The following is a 10543-nucleotide window of genomic DNA, read 5'->3' as shown; positions in this document are numbered from 1 at the left end:
GACAGTCTGGCTCTCCCCCAAGTCCTGCAGTTCTGGGCCACACCTGCTGCTGGTCACAGTCTGTGCTGTGTTCTCTTCCAGGACAAGGGGTGCACTCTGACCCCCGCCCCGCCCCCACCAGCGGTGGCAGAGGCGGCGGACAGGCAGGTGAGCTGGGGCCTGAGACCGTGCCCGCAGGTCAGTGCCCCAGAGGCCGCTGGTGACTAGAGGGGCCACGGGGCAGAAGGCAGCATGGGATGGGAGGAGGAGGAAGGTTCAGGATAAGGAGATGAAAGGGGGAACGGACAGCACTGTGAGGGCCTCGGCCATGAAAGGGAAGAGAAATCACAGTGACAGCTGGAGCGGTGTCGGCGTTAAAAGCTGCGGGCTGTTTTTTTTAATTTTATTAATTACCAATATATATTGACAGATTTCTTATTTTATTAAAGATTATGTTCCATGTCATATAACAGGATAGAGTATGTTATTATTTATTAAATAATACATAATAGAAGATATACTAGCATATTATCTTCTGTTTATTTATTAGCAGATAGTATATAATACATATGTAGGTGTTTATACACATAATATATAATTCATGCATCTATATAATATATAACCCATAACAAATAATGTAAGATTATGATTAATATATAATATAACAAGATTACATAACAATAATGATGTAATATTACCCATTGTATGTCTTGGTTCATGACACATTCTCATCTTAGGTGCCTGTCAGAGGTATTTATGTATTAAAATTAATATTATAAGACACAGTTATGAACCTATCACCCAGCATCATAACAGGAATATTGACAGTGACATACTGTGTCCTCTTTCCCTATCCTGCTCTTGGCCTTTTCTCACAGGAAGTAACCAGCATCCTGAATCCTGGCTTACCCTTGCCTTGTGTTACTTTCACACACACAACATTTAAGATCAGTTAAAACAAATGAACTGCAGGTACATGCAATGAAGTGGATGAATCACACACTCCATGTTAAATTGAAAAAGTAACCCCTAGAAGGTAGCCGATAGTGTGCTATGCTTTTAACTGTGTATATATATGTCAACTAAACTCACTGAATTAAGAACAACTACAGCTAGAGTCCAGGTGGGAGAGGGACAGATAAAAGGTGAGGTGAGCAGGTTTGCTGCAGGTGAGCGAGTTCCTTTCCAGTGACATGTCATTCTCTCTGAAGCAGGAGGCAAGGCCATCTGCTGGGAGTCAGGGAAGAGACAGAGGGAAGGTTAGAGGTGTGCAGAGAGCAGAGAATGTTGACACCACTGAGTGATAAGTGGGGAAATGTGCTCACTAGAGAAATCCTGGAGGATTGCCTGGCAGCGGCAACATGGTGGGCATTGATTTGTAGTCTTGGAAATCTGTGCTGGGAGAGCCTGCTGCCTGCAGGCTCAGAACAAGTAGAGCTGGGTGAACCGAGATGGAAGTCGGCCTGGTGAGGAACTGAAAAGGTCAAGGCTCAAGGGGGTTTTGTCTGTCATAAAGAGAGTGCTGACTGTGGATGCAGAGCTGGAAGGTGGGGAAGTGGAAGTAAGAGGAACGTGGACAGGCAGGAAAGCAGAGGATTCAGCGCATGATGCCCCAGTGAGGGTGAAGGAGGGCCAGGGAGGCTGGTGGAGAAGAAGCTGGACGGCTAGAGGTGGGCACTTAAAGGAGAGAGGCTGGACCTTGGGTGGAGACACGCCCGGGTATGAGCCCGGGGGTAGGGTGAATGGGGGGTGGCTGGCTCAGGCTGACAGAGAAGAAGACCCTACAATGACCATACTGGGTGGTGGAAGGAGAATGAACTTTGACGTCTTGATGGTAGGAGGCGAGGCAATACAGAGCTGGTGGTCCAGGTGCTCCTGACTGAGGCAGATGAGCAGGGAGGCCAGGGTGGCAGGCACTGCTAGGAAAGGATCTGGGTTTTCCATGTGCTCCCATGAGGGGAGGAGCAATCATCTGAAGGTGGAAAGTGAGCACAAGGAGGCCAACCCAGGCTCCTGATCAAACGGGGGTTGTGAAGGTGCAAAGCGTCAACTCCAGTGATGGTGGCCCAGGAAGCAGGGACCACGGGTGAAGTGAGGGGGCACTCAGAGAAGAGAGGGAGAAGAGTCTTCTGAGTGTAGGGGGAAGAGAGGCCCCAGGACAAAGGAGCACAGAGGCACAGTGATGAGGATGGACTGGCTCTATGGTGACACTGCAGGGATGGCTGGATCTTTGTCCTGAGGGCTTAGGTTGGGGGGACTACTGGCCTCATGAGGATCCCCCTCTCAGCAGCCTGGACAGAGGCTCTCGCTCCTGAGAGCTGTGTGGCCACCACTGTTCCCGGAGGGGCTCTGCCTCCATCTTCTCTTATCAGACTTTCCTGCCCAGCCCCCGACCGCCAGCGAGGGAGCCTGGGCCTCGCAGCTGTTTGCCGTGGAGGGACACAGGCTCCTCGGAGGAGCAGGCGGATCTTACTTTGCTCCGTAACCCAGGGCCTAGCGAAGCGCCAGCCCATGTTTGGGCCATGTAGGGGCTCGGATACTTACTATACTAACTCAAAGCAGTAGAATTGCAGAGCTGGAGGAAGTGACCACTGAGCTCACAGAGTTCACTGCCCACACCCCCATTCTACAGATGAGGAATCAGAGAGCAAGCAGTGAAGCAGCCTTGGCCAAGGTCACGCTGCTCGTAAATGCTGGCCTGTGTCGGGCATGCCAAGTGATGAGCTGCAGTGAAGGGGCTGAGAGGGGTCTCTGGGTCCAGAGAGCTCGGGTTCAAGTCCCAGCTCTGCCATTTATTAGCCGTGTGACTAATGAATGTCCTTACCTTTAAAGTGGAACTCATAGTGGTGCCAACTCATTGGGTTGTCATGAACACAGCGTTCCTGGAACAGCAGGACAGAGTTCTGTAAGGGTTTGCTGTTGCTTTGGTTATGATTATTATCACCAAGTGAACCCTGAAATGAAGAACAAAGGCAGCAAGAATTTTTATTTTAAAGGAGTTTCAAATCCTCTGATGAATGCTTCATTTCATCTATTCAAGTTTTCATTTGACCCTTATTAACAACTACACAATGGATGACTTTTGAGGCAATCTTGCTTCATGTCTTTAATTCTCACTAACGACACAGGCTATTTAACAGGCAGCAGTTTCTTTTCCAGGAAGAGGGACAAAAAGTTAAAAATGACTCAGTGCCTCTCGGTCCCCAGTGAGTTGGTTGTGACCTGTCAACCCAGCTTTGGGGAAGTGCCTGCTCCCCCTGGGCCCACTGAGCTGCCCCGCAGCCTCCAAGGGGTGCCGTACCCCCACACGAATCCAGTCTCTTGGTTCCTATCTTTGCTTCAGATCCCTCAAGGACTGCCCATGCCCCAGGGCCCCATCTGCCCCACCAGCCTTGGCTGCTGGACTCCAGGACACCATCCTGGGTCTCAACCATCCCCTGTTCCTATGACCGCCCCACTACTCTACATTTTGTCCTTCAAGTGTGGGCTTCTGTGGCTCGCCACACAGCAGGGGTCTCCCCGTCCTCCACCTTGGGTAACTGCATCGTCCTGCACGGTGCCTAGGGAACCCGTGTGGAGGCAGGATGAATACAGAACAACAGGTGCTCAGAGGGGCTGCCTTTCCCACTGCAGGGGCCCTAGAGAGCTTTCTCCCAGCTGGTTATTCACAGGCGCTGAAGCTGTGGAATCTCGATCTCACCAATTTAAAGGGCATCATCACTAATTACAAAAGCAATCATTTCATCAGTAGCAAAAGGAGAAAAGACTTTGTGTTCCCCACCTCCAACTGTTTTCCTCCACCTTCAGATGTTTCTCATCTCTGGGCAAGGGTAGAATGCAACTCACAGAATATTATTTTTCAATGTCTTTTCCCACTCTGAAGATTGCTTTCCCAGAACCGATCAAGGCTAGAATGGTTTAGCTTCCCTGGACTGAGGATTCAGAGGCCTGGGGGGAAGGGGGGAGGGGGAGGTGAGATAACTCAGCAATATTGAACCTAACAGAGACATTAAAAAGTTCCATTCTAAACAGAAAGGAAGCAGGATGCTATAGAAACAGGAAAACCATAGTTGGAAATGCAATAACGAGTTGCAAGAGAATAAACATAAAGATGTAAAAATGAAAAAGGACATCAAAATAAAAAGAGTTGGGAATGGGAGAGGGGAGCAAGAAAATGTAGATTTTTTTCTTTCTTTTTTTTCTTCGTTATTCTTAGGATGTGTTGGAGCCTACGTGATTTATCAGTCTAAAGGGAATAGATATAGTAATGGGCTGATATATTTGAAGAATAAGGTAACCACAAATCAAAAGCATACAATAGAGTCGCAAAAAAACCAAAAAGAAACAAACTCAAAATGGCTTAAAGACTTAAATATTACACACGACACTATAAACTTCTCACAAGAAAACATAGGCAAAACATTATTTGACATACATCTCAGCAATGATTTCGTAGGGCAATCTAAGCAACCCAAGCAACAGAAATAAAAGCCAAAATAAATAAATGAGACCTAATTAAACTTATAAACTTTTGCACAGCAATAGAAACCATAAGTAAAACTAAAAGACAACCTATGGAATGGGAGAAAATATTTGCAAAAGATGAGACTGACCATGGCTTAATTTCTAGACTATATAAATAGTCCATACAACTTAATAAGAAAAAAATAAACAACCAAATCCAAAAATGGGCAGAACAACTAAACAAGCAATTCTCCAATGAAGACACACAGATGGCCAATAGGCATATAAAAAAATGCTTAATATCGTTCAATTATCAGAGAAATGCAACTCAAAACTACAATGTTATCATCTCACACCAGTCAGAATGGCCATCATTCAAAAGTCCACAAACCATAAATGCCGGAGAGGCTGTGGAGAAAAGGAAACCCTCCTACATTGTTGGTGGGGATGTAGTTTGTTGCAGCCACTGTGGAAAACAGTATGGAGATTCCTCAAAAGACAAAAAAAAAAAAAAAAAAAAGGCTTATCACCTAATCCAGCAATCCCACTCCTGGGCATATATCCAGAGGGAACCTTCATTCCAAAAGATACCTGCACCCCAATTTTCACAGGAGCACTGTTTACAATGGCCAAGACATAGAAGCAACCTAAACATTCACTGACAGATGACTGGATAAAGATGCGGTATTTAGATATAACAGAATATTACTCAGTCATAACAAAGAAGGAAATAAGGCCATTTACAGCAACATGGATGGAACTGGAGATTATCTCACTAAGTGAAATAAGTTAGACAAAGACAAGTATCATATGATATCATTTATATGTGGAATTTTTAAAAAATGATACAAATGGACTTATCTATAAAACAAAAAACAGACTCACAGACTTATAAAACAAACTTAGGAGTTTGGGATTAACAGGTACAAATTACTATATGTAAAACAGACAAACGACAAGGATTCACTGTAGAACACAGGGAAGAATATTCAGTATCTTGCAACCTATAATGGAAAAGAACCTGAAAAAGAATAGACTATGTATATGTACAACTGAATCACTATGCTGCATACCTGAAACTAACAAAACAGCTGTATAACTGAAACTAACAAAACATTGTAAATCAAACACATTTCAATTTAAAAAAAATTGATAAGCTCTAAATACCTTTATTCAAAGAAAATCTTGAACTCTTCCCTCTTACAAAATTTAAAATGGGTAGCTTGAGCAGGACCAAATTATACTGGATGGGCAGTTACATATCTTCTCCAGCACGTGGCCCATGCTACACACACATCGTGTTTTCCTACAGGTAAGAACAGCCCTGACTGCACAGCGAGCGACTCTTTCTGGGACAAGGGCCTCTGTGGCAGTGGCCTCCTTGTCACCGCTGCATCTCACCAGGAGGCCAGGGTTTTCAGAGGGGAGGGGACATAGAGCTCATACACTTCAAATTGACTTCCCGAAAAAACTATGGAAAAACCAAATTCACCTGCAGTGTAGGAAACATGAGCAGGGCCCCTAAGCAGACCGACAAGCCCAAAGTAAGATGGCCCGATGTTCAGATCGGAACCAGAACAAAGACCACCTGGCCCCAGTTAAATGACCACCACCTCACCTGCAACGAACTGCTCGTACTCAATGTCAGGGATGTTTCTGTTGAGACTTGGGAGGTCAAAGGAGTCGGACCAGGGATCGGGGCTCTGCCAGTGGTAGAGGTGGCCCCAAGGGAATAGCACCAGTACCGGCTCCTCCATCTACAGCAGGGTCTTCAGGAGGAAGGCAATGTGGATGCAGACGTTCCTAAGGAGGTTGAAGCCCTCTGGAGGGTTGAAGTCACACAGAAGGTACCTGGCTGGGAGCAAAGGAGAGCGGGTCTTCAGGGCCAGGCCTCTGCACAGGAATCCCGGCTTAGATAGAACAGATACAACGGGAATCCCTGCACAGCCCATGGCCTAGACTCCAGACACATTCAGCAGCTTCTGGTTTGTAAAGTGGAGGCACTGCCCACCCATCTCCATGTGGCCAATTACTTCAAGTCCGGGAGCAGTTGCGGAAGACATCTTGGCATCCGTCTAACACCACTAAGCACCCGACTAGCATCTGAGCACCCGTTCTCCAGGGGCTCTCAAACTTCTTGTTCTACAGAACCCTATACACTCTTAACAATTACTGAGAACTCCAAAAGGCTGCTATTTATGTGAGTTTAATCTATCACTATTTCCTGTGTTAGAAGTTAAATAAGAAGTTAGAGAAAGTGTATGAATTCACTTAAAAATATTAACAATCTACTGTATGTTACCATTAATACTCTTAAACAAAATATAATTCTATTTTTCAAAAGAAAAATCATTAGTGAGAAGAATAGCAGTGATTTTAATTTCTGCAAATCTCTTTTGGACTGGTGAGAGCTGAATTCTCCTATCTGCCTCTGCATTCCCTGTTTTGTGATATCGCAGGCCAGGTTTTCCCTGGAAAACCCCGCAGGAACTCGGGAGAGCAAGAGTGTGCAAAAGGCAGGTGACATCCCGGCGTTTCTATGAAAATGGTCTTGCACCTCAGGGGCCTTGGATACACTTTGATAACTGTTGCCCTATCCAAGGCGAGACTCTTCTACACAAGAGCCAGGCAAGGGTCCTGGATTCTGTAATGAGTTACCGCCACCACACCCCTCCCTTCTCTGTGTGTTTCTCACAAGCTCCATTACTGCAGATGAGGATGTAATCCTCAACTGGGGCCTCTAATCCCAGAAGACTGCTAACTTCAAGAGGGAGGGTCCCATCTACCATCCCTACACCCCGCATAGTTTATTTTGAGTCAAGCCCTAGATAACTGCTTATCGGCACTGACCCTTGTGTCTTTTTCCTGAGGTTGACTGAAGGAACCAACATCTGGATGGAACTGAAATTTCCCTGCAGATAAACAAGGCTGATAAGCCACCCCATTCCAACATCTGATTCTGGGGCTCTTCAAAACCCGGGTAAGGCCCCGCTTCATCTAAGATGGGTCCTCCGCCTGCCCTTCCCGGGGGGTTCTGGGAGGCCGCGGCCACCAAGGGCGACCCAGACTCGCGGCCCCAGCCCCAGGGCCTGAGGGAGAGGAAAGCTTGAGGCTGTGCCCAAGCCCTGACCCGCCCCGCCCCAACACGCTCCCCGGCACCACAGCCCTCCCCGGCCACCGCCCCAACCCCGATCCCACCCCGGTTCATGTCCGCCGGCCCCGCCGACGGCGCGGACGTACGTTTACCGTCTGTGGGACGCCGCCCCAGACAGGATGTCGGCCGCCGACTGACCAGGCCAGAACTAGTCGCCCGGCCGAGCAAGCCGCCATCCCCAGCAGCAAGCACCGCCATGGTCCCGGGCAGCTGCACACTTCCGGAGCCCGCTACCCGCCCCAGAAGCGCACGCCGGCCCGCGCAGAGCGTGGCGCCTGTAACCATGGCAACTCCGCGGGACCCTCCCCTAGCGCTTGCGTCGTGCGTCCTCCCGAGTCTAGTTGTGCGAGGGCAGAACTTGCGGAGCCAATGGGAGCCAGGGCGCAGCCAGGACGGGGGTGGGGGGAGGCTTATGGGACAGCTGGGCGGGGCCGGGGAGGGCAGGGCCGCCCGGAAGTCCTGACCTGCAGGTGGCGCCGGCCGGAGGCTGGGGCGTTGCTGCCACCAGTGGGCGGGGCAGCGGGGCAGCGGGGCGGGGGCACCCTCACCTGTCCGTGTGTGGGGATCAGCCTGGGCTCCGTGGCCTCCGCTTGCACCGGACGTGGACCCAGGCTACCGGTGGGCAAGATAGAGGACTGAGCTCAGGCACGCACGGCTGGCCAGGTAGGGCACCTGAAGTGCAGATCCGCCAGGCCCGCTGCCGGCCTTGAATACGCGCTGCTAAGCAGTTTCCAAGAAGACGGGATCTGTCATAAGAGGGGAGGTAGGGCTTGGGTACCAGATGTCGGGTTGGGTGCAGTCTCACAGGAGAGCCACGGTGAGAGGGCGCAGAGCGGCCCCTGTGTTGGCGGGGCTAAGAGTTTGGGGTATAGGGTCGGGGTGGTGTGTGCCTTTCTCTGTGGTCTCCTCACTCCAGAGCAAGGGGCTCTGCTTCCCCCCTCCCCTCACTGCACTCCCTGCCTTCCCCAGCACCACCTGGGGTGTGGTCATGTCGAGGCAGGGAAGGCCCAGGGAAGGGGCTCATTCAGGGGCAGGGGCCACTCTGCAGGGATGCTGGACCTGACAGCAATGCAGTGCTTCGGAACTCCCCTGGGCTGGGTTTCTAACCAGTGGGATGGAAGGGCCTTTCCTTCCTGGGGTGCATTTGGGGGAACTAGATACGTCATGAATGTCAGCCCTGAAAATGGAGGCTGTGCTACATCCATTCTTGGAAAGAAAAATCAGGCCCTTCCAGCCCAGGTGACTCAGAAAGTCAGTCAGCAATGTTCGGGGTCCCCAGTTTAGGCTTTCAATTAGAGCTGAGTGGCTCAGGAGGCCAGATCCCTGTCCGTGGCTCCAGGAGTAGGCTTTCTGCTGGGGGACAGGATCCTCACAAACACCTGTGTCTTTGTGGGTCACTCCCCTCTGACAAGCTGGGAGGCAGGGTGCAGTTGTGGGAAATCGTGTTTCCATGAGGAGAGGGCCACCAAGTGGTGGGGGCACAGGAGACAGTGAGAAAGAGTCCCGCAGCCTTTCTGGAATCAAAAAACTGGCAAATGTGAAAAAGTGCATAATTTGTTTTATTGAACAGGCTGCTTATGTACGTTTGGAGGGCCAGGTTCAAGGACTCTGCATCCCTCCAGGACAATAGCCTCAAGAGAAGAACAGACAGAGCAGGAAGAGATGTGGGGTTTCTCCCAGGAATGAGGCAGAACAGGGATTTCTGCAGATTTGCAAGGAGACCCCGACCGCTGAGCACCGGGTTACAACCCCACGTGACCCTTGTCGTGTTTGGCTTGGGCTCTGGGTCTGGCCTGATCATGTATTCTTCCAGCTGAGTTCCAGAAATTCAGAGGGTAGACTTAGAGAGGCTGCGTTTGGAACCCGGTGTGGAGACGGAGGGTCCTTTATCCTGAGTCCCCTCAGCCTAATCACTGTAGCTGAGTTCCAACACCACCCAGGCCCCCAGGGTGGCCGTGGAGGGAGAGCAAGCCTGGCAGGTGACCCAGGGGTCCCACTGCTGTGCCCCTCCCTTATCTTTGTTCCCTTTCACCCCGGAAGGTGTGATTGTCTCATGTCATGGTGACAAGCCATCTCTCTTCTCTGTCAGGTGGGATCCCCAACCCCGCTCAGCCTTCTTTCTGCATGGATGCTGAAGGACCAGGCTCACTTGAAGTTCTGAGTTTGAGCAGTAAGGTGGAAACAAAGAAACCAATGGAAACAAAGAAACAAGTCATTGTGGCAAAGCTCCCCACCACAGAGAAGCTGCCCTGAGTGGAAGGGAGGGTGTGGGCATGCCCATTTGTTTCGTGTCTCCCAGTGCTCTTCGCTTTCTTATTGCAGACCTGCATGGTTACAACAAAATGATCTGCAAAACTGAAAATATTTACTCTCTGGCTTTTACAGAAAAGGCTGACCAGCCTCTGGTTCCCGTACCGGTCAACTGATTGGAGTACCTTTCCAGTTTGGAAACATCTGGGCAGGCCCAGGTTTGCAAAATTCTTTAAGAGTAGTTATGGAGTTTTGCTTCTAAACATTTTTATGGCTGTATACTTCTGAGCTGAGGTTGTGCTGTGTAATTCTGAGCCGGGATTTTCTCAAACTGTTTCTTATTTCTTATACCGGACACCCCTAAATTCCAAGGGGAATGGGATGTTAAGGAAGCCATGGAGTTTAGGAAAAAGATACAGATTTCATTTCCATTTAAGCATCGATGTATCTCCATCCTAGGCAGTATCGGTTCTGTGGTATTGATAGGGGAACTAAATAGCAACCAAATTTATAGAAAATAGTGGGTCATTGGGTACACAAGTTCTTCTTTTCAACATTTTTGTAGTGTTTGCAGTTTAAGATGACCGTTCCTGAGAAACAGGCAGCCTCTTAGAATGAAATAGCATTTTCCCTGAACCATATTCAATTTTTATTTCGTAGACAGCAGGAAGGGCAATCACACATCCAACACTTGGG

General features: G+C 49.2%; 1 protein-coding gene and 1 long non-coding RNA gene across 17 annotated transcripts in view; one reads left to right on the top strand and one right to left on the bottom strand.

The window, feature by feature from the left end:
* Positions 1 to 400: 400 nt before the first annotated feature.
* Positions 401 to 7842, bottom strand: LOC141579472 (uncharacterized). 4 transcript variants are annotated; one of them, XR_012511006.1, is made up of 5 exons: positions 7684 to 7842; positions 6062 to 6298; positions 3761 to 3927; positions 2804 to 2933; positions 401 to 1206 (listed from the first exon to the last, which is right to left on the bottom strand). It is a non-coding gene; the product is annotated as an uncharacterized LOC141579472 (long non-coding RNA). The 4 variants fall into 4 exon arrangements; XR_012511003.1 differs by lacking the exon at positions 3761 to 3927 and having other exon boundaries at positions 401 to 1898; positions 7684 to 7840; XR_012511002.1 differs by lacking the exon at positions 3761 to 3927 and having other exon boundaries at positions 401 to 1895; positions 7684 to 7840.
* Positions 7843 to 8040: 198 nt separating this feature from the next.
* Positions 8041 to 10543, top strand: part of LOC141579467 (uncharacterized) — a 198487-nt gene continuing 195984 nt past the window's right edge. For 12 of the 13 annotated variants that reach the window (XM_074375669.1, XM_074375684.1, XM_074375673.1 and 9 more), the window contains exons 1-2: positions 8048 to 8260; positions 9687 to 10065. The gene's annotated coding sequence lies outside the window, so the exon portion shown is untranslated. Of the gene's footprint in view, positions 8261 to 9686; positions 10066 to 10543 lie in introns of all 13 variants that reach the window. The other variant, XM_074375746.1, reaches the window with a different exon arrangement.

The sequence above is a fragment of the Camelus bactrianus genome, chromosome 2 (assembly GCF_048773025.1).
Source record: "Camelus bactrianus isolate YW-2024 breed Bactrian camel chromosome 2, ASM4877302v1, whole genome shotgun sequence".
Lineage (NCBI taxonomy): Eukaryota > Metazoa > Chordata > Mammalia > Artiodactyla > Camelidae > Camelus > Camelus bactrianus.
Note: the sequence above shows the minus strand (reverse complement) of the source record. Positions and strands in the feature narration are given on the sequence as shown.